The sequence below is a fragment of the Podarcis liolepis genome (assembly GCF_965112155.1).
Source record: "Podarcis liolepis genome assembly, chromosome: 7".
Taxonomy (NCBI): Eukaryota; Metazoa; Chordata; class Lepidosauria; order Squamata; family Lacertidae; genus Podarcis; species Podarcis liolepis.
In genome coordinates, this window is record NC_139561.1 from 25,635,862 (window position 1) to 25,651,662 (window position 15,801).

A 15,801-nucleotide genomic window follows, 5' to 3' on the forward strand; every position below is an offset into this window, starting at 1 on the left:
AAGATGGAGGGCACAAGGAGAAGGGGATCATAGAATCATAGAATCATAGAATCATAGAATCATAGAATCATAGAATCATAGAGTTGGAAGAGACCACAAGGGCCATCGAGTCCAACCCCCTGCCAAGCAGGAAACACCATCAGAGCACTCCTGACATATGGTTGTCAAGCCTCTGCTTAAAGACCTCGAAAGAAGGAGACTCCACCACACTCCTTGGCAGCAAATTCCACTGTCGAACAGCTCTTACTGTCAGGAAGTTCTTCCTAATGTTTAGGTGGAATCTTCTTTCTTGTAGTTTGGATGACAGAGGACGAGATGGTTGGACAGTGTTCTCAAAGCTACCAGCATGAGTTTGACCAAACTGCGGGAGGCAGTGGAAGACAGGAGTGCCTGGCATGCTCTGGTCCATGGGGTCACGAAGAGTCGGACACGACTAAACGACTAAACAACAACAACAACAAAGCATCTACTTTGCGTGCAACAGATCACAGGTTCGATCCCTGGTATATCCAGACAGGGCTGGGAATGTCTCTGGTCTGAAACCTGCCAGTCAGTGTAGTACACAATACTGAGCTTGATGGACCCAACCCTCTAGTTCTATGTGGTATGTTGCATGCAGAAGAAGGTCTCAGATTCAGTCTCCAGGCAGGGATTGGAATGCCCCCTCCCCGTTAAACCGCTGCCAGTTATTTTCCTAATGGAGAAACGCTGGCCTGCTTTCCCACTCAGCAAACAGAAAAAACACACAAGCGATTCCCGGGGAAAAGCGCGCCACCTTCTTAACGATCATCTGGGCAAACAGAGCTGCTCCGCCCCCAGCTATTTCTCTCTCTCTCTCTCTCTCTCTCTCTCTCTCACACACACACACACACACACACACACACACACCAGTCCATTCGTCGCCCTTTAATTCCCAAATACAATTTAAAACCCAGACAAAAAATTCCTTCTCCCTCCCTCCCACCCCTCTCTCCTCTCTCCGTCGGATTTGCTCAGATCATGCATCCACAATCTGGATCTAATTCTTAGGATAAACTCGCTTTTCAGTCCTGTGCAGATTTTCTTGGAAGTCCTACATTCAGAGGAGGTTTACTTCCAGGGAAGTGGGCGCGTAGGATTGCAACCAGGCTGAGCCTTGCAAAAAAAAAAGTGTTCGCAGAAATGAGAGAGGTTTCTCTCTCTCTCTTTAATCGAAAGAGGTAGGCTATAAATATTTATTAGAGAAAAGAAAGGAAGTCGGTGGGGATTATACCTTCCTTCTTCCCATTACTCGGAAGTAAGTCCCGCCGAAATCAATGGCACTTCCTCCCAGGTAATGCGTGCAAAGCCGACAAGGGAGTAGCCAATATTTTTTTTGTTAGGGGGTGCAGGCCTTTTGGTTTTTGGGGGTGCAGAGGAGAACCTCAGTTAGCAATGAATTTTTATTTATTTATATTGATGGGGGCATCTGCACCCCCCCACGCCCATGATAGCCGGTACTCTGCTGTGCTCCAGGTATGTGAAATCACATCTTCCTGACGCCACGTATTTCTTCCTTTGGGGTTAGGTCGGTGTGCCTATGCATTGGTGTCCAAACTTTTTTCAAAGAGGGCCAGATTTGATGAAGTGAAGGGCCCTAAGGGCCGACCAAAGTTGCTTTTTTTAGGGTTGGAGTTGTTGAGAGATTTTTTTAGGATTTTACCCCAGGAAATAAACCGCCACAGGGGCCGGATTAAACCGACCGGCGGGCCGGATTAGGCCCCCGAAACGGACTTTGGACATGCCTGGGCTATTGAGTTCTAGTCCATGACAAGCTTCAGTCCATTAATTTCAATGGTTCTACTCTGAGTAGGACCGGCCAAGGCACATCATGACTTCCTCAAGGGATAACAAGTCCCCCAGAGTTCATGTTACATACATTAAAGTCTCCAAATGTCCATATTATTGCCTTTGTGTGTGTGTGTTTTAAGTCTTTGCTGAGTGCATTTGTAATAAAGTTATGCCTATATTGATTGATTGTATTTCCAATGCTGCTTTTCATTCAAATGAAGCCTAAAGCGGCTTACAAATAATAAATAACAACGGAGTGAATCGTATAACATAATCATACAGAATAACAAATCAACAGTAAAACAACACAGCAGCAACTAAAAAAAAATAAGCTAAGCATCCCAATCACAGGAAAAGACATATTATATGATCTATGCAACAATATTAACAACGTTAAATAAACAGCAGCTAATAAATATGCTAAGAATTGCATGGCAGCCATAACCATACCTAAAAATTTATCTAGAGAAATAGAAAACTACTCAGATGAATTAAGCGATATGCCTCAAACATATCTCCTAAGTGCCTTATTAATAGCTTTGCAGCGAAACCCAATCCTTGAGGATTCATAGGGACGCCTCGCCTCTTAGATAGTGATGGAGGCAACTGAGGGGTAGTAAAGGCAAGTGACGGTCCAAATCGGAGCTGCTTCTCCCCATATGTTGTTGGACTTCAACTCCCATCAGTCCCAGCCAGCATGATCAATGGTTAGGGGCTATGGAAGTTGGAGTCACGGGGAAATCTGAGGGTGAGACACCAACCAGGCTGATTGTGGCTTCAGCCAGGCACTTCCACGATATCATCCCAACTGCAGGGCCAGAAGCCAGCGATCCCTATAAACACCGGAAATAAGTCCCGTTGAACTCAATGGGGCTTCGTTTTGAACAGACGTGTATAGGGCTCCATTGAATCAAATGGGAGAGCTCACCTTCTGCTGAAATGGCACGGCTGTGGCTGCATCGTAGCCCTTCTAGTCAGGGTTTCGACCTGATTTCGCAGGTGTCAAACTTGCCTGCAAATCCAGACCCCCTTTTTTTGCTCGAAAGCTCATTCTCCACATCCGTGGGTAGGAGGGGCTGTTTAGCGAATAGGGGCCCTTTGTGTATGGTCAGAGGTCCTGTTTGTTGCTATCTCGTTGTTCCGGAGCGCCTGACTTGCCGTTGAAAATAGGTTCTGAATGATGAGCCTCAACGTTAGTGGTGATATTTTACTATTTATTTCGTGTTATTACTATTGTTGCTGCTGTTCTCTCGAAAGGACAGTTTGAGAAATAATGAAATCCCATTACAGGAAGTTCAGCAGTGAAATCACGACTACTCAGTCCATCGAGTTCAATGGCTTTTACTCCCAAGGAAAAATGGGTTGGAGGGCTTTGAGTAGTTCACTTTCTTTCTTTGTCCGGGAGAAAATTGGGTTCTGCTACTCTCCTGCAAATTTTTATAGAGCACTTCTCGCGTGCAAATCTTGCTGAGTCGAGTGGGTCAGATTTATTTCTGAATTAAAGCTGCATTCTGAAAAGTGCGTTCCCATTCAAAATTGTTGTTGTCGTTCTATTCATTTTGCTATCTGTTCCGAGATTTCTGCTCCTCTTTGGCCACATCAGGGCCCTGAGGGAGGCTAACGTGCATTAAAACAGCCTTGCCAACCTGGTGCCCTCCAGATGCCATTTGAACTACAACTCCCCCCCCCTGCCAGCACCTGCTCATGGGAATTGTAGTCCAGCAACGTTGGAGAGCACCTGGTTGAGGAATCTGCATAAAAACAAGAACATCTAAATATGGATAAAATATTGACAGGACCCGAGTCTCACCTTTTCATCAAGCGTTCTACCAGGGGCCTGACATTATTACTAGTTATGGCTTACTAAATAACCATAACCAGTGATTTTTAATGGGCTGTCGTTTCGTTTTTGTTTGTTTGTTTTAAAAATAGATTTCGTGTATTACTGCAAACCGCCTTGTGGCCTGTGCAAAGGTATATAAGTCGCCTGAAAGAGTGGATAAAATATAACAACTTTAAAAGCAGCGTCTTAATACGAATAATACGATTTAATACTGAACGAACGGCAATCCATGCGTTGAACCCGATGCTAGTCCTCCTCAGAGCAGATCGTTTGGACATGAGCAACAGCTTCATCAATTTCAGTGGGTCTACTCTAAGCAGGACTTAGCTGGCCAAACGCGAACTTGGAGGCCTGAGCCGCCCCCGACCGTACGGATCGGATTCGCTCCGCCGTCGTAAGGACGCTTGCCCCGTTTACACCTGGTGTGGGAAACACTTTGATTCGGATTGATCCTTGCAGCGGGGTCCAGGAATCCCCTTTAGCAGAATACGTAGCTAGCTTGAAACATTTCTGCGTGCCATTTCGGCCCTGCTTGCGCTGTTGCTGCTTTCAAAAGGAAATAAACCCCTGGCGCACAGATTCCCCCCGCGTTGCTGTTTTTGTTGGTGTCTCGAATCTCACTTGGCCGCCCCTCCCAATTTATTTATTTTTGCATCCACACGGGGCTCTGCGCTCTCCGGCTGCGGGTTCATTCGGCGCACAGGCTAATTTGACACACGACCAGCGCTGGCAGAGTTAGGCAACTGCCGCCCACCCCCCCCTCCACCCGCCTCTATAATAAGCTCAAATAAACAACAAATGAACACCCAGGAAGAAGGGGGGAAACACCCTCAAAAACACCCACAAAGGAAGGGATCCACCAGGAATCCGCAGCAAGCTGCAAAACCGCCTGCGATCCCGGAGCAATTTCCGAAAAGGTACATTCACATCTATATTTATATTTATATATGGCCTGATTGATGAGGGGTCCCCATTAACAGTGGCGTGTTTTGTTTTGTTTTATATATATATATAACAATATATATGATCCGTTTGTTTAAAAACAAACAAATCTGTGTGCATTTTCGTTTCTACTGTGCTTTAAAAAATAAAAATAAAAAATCACAACCCTCGACTGCTATTCAACCATTGGGGAAATGTTTAAAAGAAAATTCCCAGGAGGAGGAGTGGGCTGGTGTCTCTCTCTCTCTCTCTCTCTCTCTCTCTCTCTCTGTGTGTGTGTGTGTGTGTGTGTGTGTGTTAGTTTGCAAGAGGGCGAGCCGAGCATCGTAATAAATTGCCATGATAAAAGATGGACCTCCATGCCTTTTTTAAAGAGTTGGAACTGGGGAAGGGTAAGGTAACTTTTTTTAATAATTTATAATGATGAAAATTGGAGGGGAGAATCTTTTGCGATTTGAGAAGCAAGCACGGGTAGGTGCTGCAGGAAAGTCCATGATGTGTACGCGCGCGTGTGTGTGAAGAAATGGGATGGGATCAGGAACAGGAGGATGGCATGATCGCAGAGATCAATGTAAACAGATCCCTTTGGCCATATATATATATATATATATATATATATATATATATATATATATATATAAAAACATCGGGTGTCGTTCAACCTACATGATAGCATTTTTCCTCCTGGAGTGCAATGCAAACAGTGCCTTCTCAGAAGTAAGCCGTGTTGTATCTAATCGGGAAGTGGGGTTAGGATTGCAGCCTCGATTTGTCAATACGATGTCTAAAATCCTGTTACCCCGAAAAAAACCGAAATCCCACCACTACCACCACACGGTTATGTGGGGTGCAGTCAGACGCTTCGGATTCTGTCGTTCCTGAGCCGCCTCCAAATTTGAAAGAAGCGTGAGGTATAAACGGCGCGGAAAGGAAGGTCTCCAGTTCATGAGTTCGCAAACAGAAACCCCAAAAGAGGAGACCATTTGCTCCTTTTGCTGCTGTCCTGCTTGGCACGCGTCTTTGTGAGGTATCTGGCCATGGGCGTCCACGGGGTGCAAGGAAGGCACCCCCGCTACACACCCGTGAACCATAATTTCCAGATCCGCCCCCCATCTTAAAAAAAAAGTTTTTAGCATTTGTAGAATGCAAAATATGCAAGCACGATTCTTCTCAAAAAAAATTTTTTGGGGGGTGAGAAATTAACCTGCCCCCCCACAACGAAAAAAATTCTTGCAGATACCCAAGTGCCCACTTTGAGTGACAGTTGTCAAGCTGAATTACCTATATACCTATTTGACAGAGCGTGGAATGCAACCCCACCCACAGTTGAAAAGTAAGTCCCACTGAGATGTATCTAGCTAAGTCCTACAGAGAGTTAAACCTATTAAGGGGCCTTAGTTACCATGGCTGTCATTTTACATGGCTGCACTCAATGTGTAAGGCTAACATTGTCCAAAACCCGCCGAATGCAACCAACGGGATATTTAACAAGGTGATATTAGACTGAAGCCAGCATTAGAAGGGAGATTCTAACCACATCGGCGCAGAAGTAAACCGCATTTAATTCAGCCGGGTTTATTCTTAGGAATGTGTGGGGTTAGGATTGCAGCAGCCCTAGGGTTGCATCCAACCAATTTCCAGTCAGAGCAGATCCACTGAAATTAATGGGTCTAAATTAAGCATGCCCATTAACTTCAATGGGTTTACTCTGAGCAGGATTCGTAAGAGCTGCAACGGCCCTCATCCACAGGACTAACTTCTGAAGATACCAGAGTGAGGATCGTGCCTGTTTGTCAATGAACGTGGGAATGGAGAAGTTAGTTTCTCTGCAACAATGAAAAGATGCTTGCCGTAGGTTAGTTTGGGTGTGGGCGATGTAGGTGGGAGAGTTGCCTTGAGGACCTCTGTGAATCTCCTCCCCATCTTTCCCCCTCTGCCTCTCTTTCTCTGCCTTCCCGCCTGCTCAGAGCGAAAAGGCGCCTTTCCTCCTGGCCATCCCCTTCCAAGAATGACAGGGAAGGGTTAAAAAGGCAACACGTTGGGGGAAACACCCCCCCTCCCAACAACCTGGAATCAAAGAGGGAAGGGAAGGAGGGGAGGAAAGCTCCATCTCATCCTAGGCCCAAGTGGGGAAACAAGAGAAGAATAGATGAGCGAGCTTGGCTCTGTTGGACGTGGGTGCCAACCTCTGTCGCGTCCCCCCCTTGGCAGAGCTGAACCCACACCCCAGCCAGCCAGGTAGGGAAGGGGGAATTGGGTTAGGCGGGTAGAGGGGCAAATGGCCCTAAGGATGGCTGGAGTGCCCGGCCAGCTGCTAGGCTAGGGTGTTTTGCTTTCTCTAATTCCTAAAATTCCAGTTATTTATTTAATCTGCAAATAAAGCAGAGGGAGGAGCCATAGCTTAGTGGCAGAGAATCTTCTTTGATGCAGAAGGTCCCAGGTTCAATCTTTGGCTTCTCCAGGTAAGGCTGGGAGAGACTCCTGAAGAGCCACTGCCAGTCAGTGTGGGCAATACTGAGCTAGATGGACCAAGAGTTTGATTTTGCATAATGTGGCTTTCAATGTACCTACGTCTTAAGGGGAGGGTCATAGTTCGGTGGTTAGAACACCTTGCGCCCAAGTTTTGGTCTCTGGCACCTGCATGTACAGCTAGGAGTCTCCCCTGACTGAATCCCTGGAGAGCTGCTGCCAGTCAGTGTAGGCAATACTGTGCTAGATAGACTAATGGTTTGACTTGGGAAAAGGCACCTTTCCACAGTCCTTAGTGATTTTCTTTATTCACTACATTTATACCTCTCTATTTCCCCCAATGAGTCCAAGGCGGTAAACACGCTTTTCATTTCATCTTTGTAACAACCTTGCAAGGTGGGCAAGGCTGAGAGAGAACAACTGGTCAAAGGTCATGCAATGAGCTTCTCTGCTGACTGGGGATTTGAATCTGGGTCTCTGGTCCTAGCCCAACATTCTTAACTGCTATACTTCCCTGGCTCTCTTATTTGCTTAATCCTATTTTTCCCCATATAGGAGAATCCTCCCTCCCCATCCATTATATGGGGCAACCTCCTCCCCAATGCCAGTTTAACAAGGGACAAAGGACCCAAAGAAATGAAACATTACTTTTATAGAGGGATAACTTAACCAGAGTTGGATCATTGGCCTACCTAGCTCTATAGTGTCTACACTGACTGACAGCAGCCCTCTGGGATTTTTACAGGGTCCTATCCCAGTACTAGGGACGCGGGTGGCGCTGTGGGTTAAACCACAGAGCCTAGGACTTGCCGATCAGTAGGTCGGCGGTTCGATTCCCAGCAACGGGGTGAGCTCCCGTTGCTCGGTCCCTGCTCCTGCCAACCTAGCAGTTCGAAAGCACGTCAAACTGCAAGTAGATAAATAGGCACCGCTCCAGTGGGAAGGTAAACGGCGTTTTCGTGCGCTGCTCTGGTTCGCCAGAAGCGGCTTAGTCATGCTGGCCACATGACCCGGAAGCTGTACGCCGGCTCCCTCAGCCAATAAAGCGAGATGAGCGCCGCAACCCTAGAGTCGGTCACAACTGGACCTAATGGTCAGGGGTCCCTTTACCTTTTTATCCCAGCATACCTGGAGATGCCAGGGACTGAAACAGGTACCTTCTGCATGCCAAGCAGATGTTCAGCCGCTGACACCAGTTCTAGACCACACATTTAAAGCACGTGGTTTTCTCTAGAGAATCCTGGGAACTGTAGCCCTGTGAGCAGGAAGCTACAGTTTCCAGGATTCTCTGGGGAAAATCATGTGCTTTGAATGTATGATGTGGATATGATCTGAGCTACAAACTTTCCTGTGGAACAGGTGGGTCAACCCTCTGCTCCAGCAAATGTAAAAGAAAAAAGCCTTAGTAGTACCTTAAAGATGGATGATAGCACCAACTAGCATAAGCTGTAGTCCAAAAAAAGAGGAAGAAAAACAAAACCCTATGCCACAATCAAACCTGTTAGCCTTATGTGACTTTGAGACTCTGGTTGTTTCGATAGTGAGATTTGATTCTTCGTGGTATGCCATTTAGGACTGGAAAAACAGTGTTGGCTGCTTCCCATTGAGACTGATTGTGATGGCCTGGGATTCCGATTCGGAGGATGAAACAGAGGAATCCCAGCCTGCACAGGAGTCCCCGCCCCCAGGGCCGGCTGAACTGGGGCAAGGCCTAGAGGCTGAAGAGCTTGCACCTGTGGCAGTGCAGCAGGAGCTGGCCCCAGGTGAAGTCCTCCTGGCCCCAGAGGAGCCTGATGACTCAGTGGCCACAGGTGAGCCTCCTCCAGGGCCCAGTAACCCTTCGGCCTCTCCTGATCTGCAGAGGCTTAGGGCAGAGAGGCGAAGGGAACTAGTTGCCCCCAGGAGGAGTGCTCGCCTTAAGGCCAAGGTAGGCGGGGCTCCTGGGGGTCGGGACCGCCCCTGACCTTAGAAGAGGATAAAAGCCCACTCATCCCGGCCCCAGGTTGCGGGAGCAACGTCGTTGTTGGCTTCGGACCTTCCTGTGATCCTGATCCTTGCTCGGCCTCCTGTTCCTGACTAACCGGTACGCCTGATCCCTGCTCGGCTTCATGTTCCTGACTATCCAGTACTCCTGTTTCCTGCTCGGCCTCCTGTTCCCGACCATCCGGTGTTCCTGTTACCTGCTCAGCCTTCTGTTCCAGCGTTCCTGTTCCCCGCCCGTCTCTCTGCATCGGACCTCGCCCCGCTTCGTGTGGACTCTGCTACATTCACGGTACCTTACCCCCGGGGCCAGCACAGTTTGCTCCCGCCACACCCGCACTCCCCCTTCGTAGGGGTGCGTTCGGGAAGAGCCAGAGGCCATGGAGGACCAGGCGGCTGCACTGGTGACTTTGGCCCAGGAGAACCAGGCCTTAACTCACACCGTGCAGCAGCTCAGTGACGCGGTCGTGGCACTTCAGCAACGCTTAGAAGCCCTACCGGCTCCTGGGGCCGACGCCCCGACTCCTGGCAAGTACCCAGTGGCTTTGCCTGAGAAATTTGATGGAGCCCCGGCCAGCTTTCCTATGTTCCTGGCCCAGGCCAAGCTATATATTCAGGGGCGAGCCCGGAACTTTCCTGACGACCGCACCAAGGTGCACTTTTTGATTAGTTTGTTAAAGGACCAGGCGGCCAAGTGGGCGTTGCCGCTACTCAGGCAAGACTCCCCCTTGCTGGCAGACTATACGGGGTTTTGCAATCGTTTGGAGGCCGCGTTCGGCAACCCCCAGAAAGGGAGTCAAGCCAACCGGGCGATTCGGCGGTTGAGACAGGGCAAGTCCACGGTGGCCGCATACACCACAGAATTCCGGCTGCTGGCACAGGACTTGACCTGGAACGACTCGGCTCTCCGGGACCAGTATCTCGAGGGGCTTTCAGATGAGATACTGGACCAGCTGGCCACGATGGAACGCCCCACCACGCTAGACACCCTTATCCAATGGAGTCTACAGATTGACGATCGGCTAGAGGACCGGCGTCAGGCTCGGGACCGCCGGCACCTCCAGTTCTTGGCCCCAGTGTCGACCAGCAGCCCCACGGGCCCAGCTAAGTCATTGGAGGAACCTATGCAGCTTGGGGCAGTGCGGCCACGCCTCTCCCCCGCAGAGAAGTCGCGGCGTCGGGAGGGGAATCTTTGTCTCTATTGTGGCGGAAGCGGACACTATGCAAGGTCCTGTCCTGAGAAACACCAGCCGCAGGGAAACCACCAAACCCCAGTAGCTGATGGCCCTGGCTACCGGGGGTCCCAAACAGCACAGAATGGGGCCGCACCAATTGAATTACAACACCTTATGGTTCCGGTACATCTATACCCTCCAGGAGGGCCATGGATTCTTACCCATGTGCTGGTGGATTCGGGCGCAACCCGCTCTTATATGGACGCTGCTTTTGCTGCCCAGCATCGGGTGCCACTGCGGAACAAGCCAGAACCGGTGCAGGTGGAGGCAATCGACGGACGGCCCCTGCGTTCGGGTGCCGTCACTCAGGAGACCCAGCCCCTGGTCCTGTGCCTCCAGCAGCACCGTGAGATGCGAACTCTGGATATTGCCTCCATGCCCCGGTTCCCCCTGGTGCTTGGGATGGACTGGCTGGAGGCTCACAATGTGCGGATTGACTGGGTCAAACGGACTGTACACTTCCCAGACCCCAGTTCTCCGGCTGAGACTGAGATGCTAGCAGCTGCGCCCACTGAGGAGGTTGCTGCAACGCTCCCCGCTGAATACCGGGACTATCACGACGTGTTTGAGGAACGGGGGGCAGACCAGCTACCGCCGCATCGGTCCTTTGACTGTGGCATAGACCTCCAGCCCGGAGCGCCTCTACCGGTGAGTCGCTTATACTCGTTAACCGAGCCAGAGCGCGAGGCTTTACAGGACTTCTTGCGCAAGAACCTGGAGCGTGGGTTCATTAGGCCTTCTACCTCGCCCACTGCTGCGCCAGTGCTCTTTGTTAAAAAGAAATGTGGGGAGCTCCGCCTTTGCCATGATTACCGGGCCCTGAACAAAATCACCATCCCGGACCGGTACCCTTTGCCCCTTATTTCGGAGTTACTGGAGCGGGTGCAAGGGGCGCAGGTGTTCACCAAGCTAGACCTCCGGGGTGCCTACAATTTGATTCGGATCCGCGCCGGGGATGAGTGGAAGACCGCATTTGGGACCCGGTACGGACAGTTTGAATACCTGGTTATGCCCTTTGGTTTGTGCAACGCGCCTGCTGTTTTCCAACGGTACATCAACCACGTGTTCCAGGACTTGCTAGACAAGTATGTGGTGGTGTACTTGGATGACATTCTGGTTTACTCCCGTGACCCGGCGTGCCACGAAGGCCATGTCCGGACCGTGCTGCAGCGCTTGCGCGAGCATCGTCTGTATGCAAAGCTCAGCAAGTGCGAGTTTCATCAGCGGTCAGTGGACTTCCTGGGTCACCGACTCTCACCAGGTGGGGTGCAGATGGATCCTGGGAAGGTGGCAGCGGTTCGAGAATGGGCGGCACCTCGGAACCGCAAGGACCTACAGCGTTTCCTGGGGTTCGCCAACTATTACCGAACCTTCATTGCGGACTATGCTCACCGCACCACCCCGTTGACCCGACTACTGCGCCCCAAGACGCCGTTTTCCTGGGACAAGGAGGCGGAGGAGGCGTTTCAAGGGTTGAAGGCCTGTTTCCAGAGAGCGCCAATCTTGCAGCATCCGGATCCTTCTCGACCCTTTGTGGTAGAGACTGACGCCTCCAGTACGGCTCTCGGTGCCGTCTTGTCTCAGCAGCACGGACCGGAAGCGCCACTTTTACCCTGCGCCTTCTATTCCCGCCAGCTCCTCCCAGCGGAGCGTAACTATACTGTGTGGGAGCGGGAACTACTGGCTATCAAGGTAGCCTTCGAGGTCTGGCGCCACCATCTTGAGGGGGCACGACATCCGGTGGAGGTGAGAACCGACCACCGGAACCTGGAGTACCTCCAGACCACCCGCAAGCTGAACCAAAGACAGATCCGGTGGGCGTTGTTCTTTTCCCGGTTCCAGTTTCGGATCCGCTACATCCCTAGCTCTCAGAATCAGAAGGCGGATGCTCTGTCCCGGAAACCTGAAGACAACGCAGACACGGTACAGCAAGCAGAACCCACCACGATTCTACCTCCGGCTGCATTCCTGGCCACCCAGGAGGCGCAGCCACTGCAGGTTCGGGTGCGGGAACAGCAGCGGGTCGACGCTTGGGCCCAGGATCGTCTCCGGGAGCTGGCTGAAGGGTCCAGTCCACAATATCCGGGGCTGGTCCTGCATCAGGGCCTGCTGCTGCACCACGGTCGTCTGTACGTCCCGCCAGGGCCACTACGGCTGGAGGTTCTCCGGATGGCCCATGATGCCCCAGCAGCAGGGCACTTTGGACGGTATCGGACCACCCATTTGGTCAGTCGGGAGTTTTGGTGGCCCCGCCTGAAGGCTGACGTGGCTCGCTACGTTGCTGGTTGTGATGTCTGCCGTCGCGCCAAGGGTCCTACCGGGCGACCCCCCGGCCTACTTCAGCCATTGCCAGTTCCACCGCGCCCTTGGCACACGGTTTCGTTGGACTTTATAGTGGAATTACCCTCGTCTCGTGGCTGTACCTGCCTTCTGGTTTTCTCCGACCATTTCACCAAGATGGTACACTGCGCTCCCTGTCCATCTGTACCCACAGCCAAGGAAACTGCGCAGCTGTACCTTCAGCATGTCTTCCGCCTGCATGGACTACCTGAGCGCGTGGTGTCCGACCGGGGCGTTCAGTTCACATCCCGGTTCTGGCGAACATTACACCAGACCCTCGGGACAGAGGTCTGCCTCTCGTCAGCCTACCACCCACAGACCGATGGCCAGACGGAACGGGCGAACGCTGTGCTAGAGCAGTACCTCCGGTGTTACTGCAGCTACCAGCAGGATGACTGGGTCGACCACCTGGCATTGGCGGAGTTCGCCTATAACAACGCGGTGAATGCGTCCACCCAGCAGACCCCGTTCCAGGCCAGCTATGGTTATCATCCACGGCTGTTTCCAGAGGTGCTGCCGGCATCCGCGGTCCCGGCAGTGACGGAGTGGCTTCAAGAGCTCCAGTCCCAGCAACAGCTTTTGGTGGAGCAACTGCACCAGGCCAAGGAAGCGTACAAAGCCCAGGCCGACCGCCACCGCCAGGTGGGGCCGGAACTTCGCGTCGGTGACCTGGTTTGGCTCTCTACTCGCCATCTCCACCCCTCTCGACCTTCGCGGAAGTTGGACGCCCGCTTCACCGGCCCGTTCCCTATCGTGGACCAAGTCTCTCCTGTGGCATTCCGTCTCCGGTTACCCGCAACCCTGAAGGTTCACCCGGTCTTCCACAGGTCCCTTTTGAGTCCTGTGGCCCCACCCGACGAGTTCCACCCGAACCGTCCCCAACCGCAGCCAGTGTTGGTTCGGGGAGAGCCTGAGTACGAGGTGGAACGCATCCTGGACTCCCGATACCACAGGGGAAAGCTACAGTATCTCATTGACTGGAAGGGGTACGGACCGGAGGACCGTTCCTGGGAACCAGCGGCCAACGTCCACGCACCTGCCTGCCTCCGAGAGTTCCATGCGACGTACCCCGGCAAGCCGGGTCCGGACCCTCGGTTGAGGGGGGGGCCTGGGAGGGGGGATGGTGTGATGGCCTGGGATTCCGATTCGGAGGATGAAACAGAGGAATCCCAGCCTGCACAGGAGTCCCCGCCCCCAGGGCCGGCTGAACTGGGGCAAGGCCTAGAGGCTGAAGAGCTTGCACCTGTGGCAGTGCAGCAGGAGCTGGCCCCAGGTGAAGTCCTCCTGGCCCCAGAGGAGCCTGATGACTCAGTGGCCACAGGTGAGCCTCCTCCAGGGCCCAGTAACCCTTCGGCCTCTCCTGATCTGCAGAGGCTTAGGGCAGAGAGGCGAAGGGAACTAGTTGCCCCCAGGAGGAGTGCTCGCCTTAAGGCCAAGGTAGGCGGGGCTCCTGGGGGTCGGGACCGCCCCTGACCTTAGAAGAGGATAAAAGCCCACTCATCCCGGCCCCAGGTTGCGGGAGCAACGTCGTTGTTGGCTTCGGACCTTCCTGTGATCCTGATCCTTGCTCGGCCTCCTGTTCCTGACTAACCGGTACGCCTGATCCCTGCTCGGCTTCATGTTCCTGACTATCCAGTACTCCTGTTTCCTGCTCGGCCTCCTGTTCCCGACCATCCGGTGTTCCTGTTACCTGCTCAGCCTTCTGTTCCAGCGTTCCTGTTCCCCGCCCGTCTCTCTGCATCGGACCTCGCCCCGCTTCGTGTGGACTCTGCTACATTCACGGTACCTTACCCCCGGGGCCAGCACACTGATAGGGCGGAAGGCAGGGAGCCCAACAGTAGGTGGCGCCATAGGCAGAACCAACAATTTCTAGTTTTGTTCCCACCCTCTTCCTGCCTGCTGAGTTCTGTAATGGCAACACTGAGACTAAGGAGGAAGAGGAAACTGGAGGGCAGTGTTACCCCTTAGGCTGGATATGAGTAAGAAGGCAGCTTGGTGGGAGCTGGGTGAAGGCAGACTGAGCTTGGTGGAGCAGTGCTTCATTCACCTGTGGACTAGCCTCCAGTACTGAAAAAGGAAGACAAGTGTTGGTCCACCAAGCCTGGTCCTGTGGTGGTGATGAGGAGCAGCTCCACAAAGTCCTAACACAAGATGAGGGAACCTCAAGTCCAGGGGCTGAATAAATCACCCTCCAGCTCTTTCTATCCCATCCATTCTCCAGTGCACAATCCATAACTATCTGGTGAGTTTCTGCTTGGCTGGAAAGTGTCCTTGGGCTCAATGATTCCTCTTGCTTGCCTGGTTGGAGAACAGAAGGGTGTGTGAATGTGTGTAGACCTCCTACCCCACAAATCAGCCAGTCTAAATATAAGCCAGGGTAGCCACTCATGCAGGGATACTGCAGGGAGCCTCCTTTCTGGATCGTGGTCTCAGTCAGCCCCCAGAAGCCTTTAGTCCAGGAATAGGAGCCCTCCAGCCTTCCAGAAGTCACTGGACTCCAGTTCCCATCACCCTTACCCATTAGCCATGCCATCTGGAGCTGATGGGACTTGTAGTTTAACAGCACCTGGAATACACCTTAGCTACCTCTGGCCTAAGTTATCACAGGACATCTCCTTTCTTTGAGCAAAGTTCTGCCTGCTGTTAATTTACTGGAGTGATGTGCTCTTTCCCTGAAGCTGTGGCAAGAAAAAATTTGGGTCCTGGACTTGGTGAGAGCAAAAGGATGCACCCCGCTTTCCCTCTCAAAAGCTCAGGTTAACACAGATGGGTTTCTGTCCAACAACAACCTTGTTGGGTAGGCCAGAGGATTAGCAAACATGATTTGCCCAGAACAGCAACCTTGCAGTCAGAGTGAGTGTTGGGCTTTCCCCCCAACAACCATCCTGTTAGAGTAAGTCAGAGTGATGATTTTCATACATGGGTTTTCTGCCAAACAACAACGTTGTGGATCAGATCAGGGTGAGATTCACTGTTGGGCAAGGATTTGAGCAAATATCCACTATGCAGAGTCTATTATAATAAATTCTTTTGCAAATCAGAAGAAATAATAGGGGGGAATAGGTGACAGACTGCTATGATTGATGGAACTATACAGTTTAAATATTCGTTTCTTCTTCCCCAGTACCCTTAAATTGTTTGATGGAACTGCTGATCTATTTGATCTCCTGATTCCTTCCTTTT